Genomic DNA, 1931 nt, shown 5'->3' with positions numbered 1-1931 from the left:
TAAATGCAGTGTGGTATCCTGGATTGGATCCTGAAACAGGAAAGGGACATTCTTGGAAAAATCTAAAATCCAGAGTTTAGTTCACAGTAATGTACCAATGTTAATGTATAGCTTTGTATCATGGTTATGCAAGGCATTAACGTCACAGGAAACTAGGTGAAGGTCACAGAGGAAATTCTGTAGTACCTCTGCAACTTTTTCTGTGAGTTAAAATTATACCAAAACTTAAGAGTTTCATTAAAAAAAAACAACCCTGACAAGAAACTTGACTTATAATTTAGATTTGATTAAATATAATACACGAGGGACTAGCCTGTGTGTTGCACTGTGAAATGTACAGCCATTATTAACAAGCCTGTTTTGCTCTGCTCCAACTTTCTTTAACTAAAAAAAAAATTTTTCCCTCTTGTATCCTATTCAACGTATTTAAAGCTTTAAACTTCTAAAGACGATTTTAGCTGTGTCCCATATAACTCGACATGGTGTATTTCCTTCTCATTGAGTTATGCGTATTTAATTTTTAAAAGAGATAACGTACTCATGTAGTTCAAAGAAGAAACACACAAGAAGGTGTGCAGTGGGGTATCTTGTTTTCATCCCATCCCTGGCCAACCCACTCCCACCACTCACTTCAGGAAACTTCTATTAATTTCTTAGTATTCTTCGTGGTTTTTTGGTTTTTTGTTTGTAATGTACGTGTGGGCAAATCTTCCCACTTTTCTGGCACTAGGAGTAGCTTGCTATACTCACTATTCTGTGCCTTAGCAGTATATCCTTGAACTTTGTCCATATTCATTAAAAAAAAAAAATGTCCTCATGCTTTTTTTATACTTATGTAGTCTTCAACTGTGTGAATAAGCCAGTTTTATTTATCTGTCCCTTACGGAGAGAAAATTGACTGTTTCCCATTTTTTGCTTCACAGCAATGCTGCATAGGATCCCACGGTCAGGGATCACTGTAAGAATCTCCCAGAGGAGGGCGAGCTAGAGCAAAGGCTAACACATCCGTGATGTTGCTGGATGCTTCCACATCGCCAGACTGTCTCATTCTGCCCTCTACCTGTGCTGGACAAGCCTGCCTACTCCCGCGTGGCCTTGACAGAGGGGGCCAGTATCCAGCTTTTGAATTTATGTCAGTCTGATAGACGAGAAATTGTATCACAGGGCACTTATAATTAGAAGTTCTCTTTGGATTAAGTGGGCTTGATCTCTTTATGAACTTAAGGGCCATTTGTATTTTTAGAATGTGCTGTCTCTATTTTTGCTATTTCCACCCCCTCATTTTTTAGAACTCTTAATTATTAGAGAGATTAGTTCTTTCTCTGTGATATGAGTTGCATATTTTTTTCCTAAATGCTTGTCATTTGACTTTTGAATCTATTGCCACCCAGAAGTTTTTAAATTTTTATGTAGTCGAATCAGCCATCTTTTCTTATTTCACTTCTAGATTTGAGTCATCCGCAGAAAGGCCTTTGTCATTAAGTCTTGGGTGGATGGTTACACAGCAGTAAGTTACTGGAACAGCTATGGCACATGAAAGGAGCTTGGAAATTTGTTAAATGAATTAATGAATGAAAGAATAAGGAATGATACATAAGCTCGGAAAACCAGCGTACCTGAAAAATTGTATTTTTCTTTTTAGTTCCTTAGAGTGCCTGGAGAGTGCTCTAGGATGTTCGGGGGCCTCTGGTTTCCAGTTTTGTGGGTCAGTCTCTGTGTGGGACGTTGCTCATATCGCATTTTCAGTCCCCTGTGGGTCAGGTAGTTTCACACTGTTAGAAAAAACCGTTAGAGAGTCCCCTACTCTACACAAATACACACCCGGTCACGGGGGCCCTGACAGAGGGTGACCCTCATGGGCTCAGGGCAGTTCCCCCCTCCACCCCCTGAAGACGGGGCTCTGCGTGGAGGGCAGGAGTGAGTGCCCGCAC

This window comes from Balaenoptera ricei, chromosome 10, assembly GCF_028023285.1.
Source record: "Balaenoptera ricei isolate mBalRic1 chromosome 10, mBalRic1.hap2, whole genome shotgun sequence".
In the NCBI taxonomy this organism is placed as follows: Eukaryota; Metazoa; Chordata; class Mammalia; order Artiodactyla; family Balaenopteridae; genus Balaenoptera; species Balaenoptera ricei.
The sequence above is the reverse complement of the archived record's forward strand: the minus strand, read 5'-3'. Positions refer to the sequence as shown.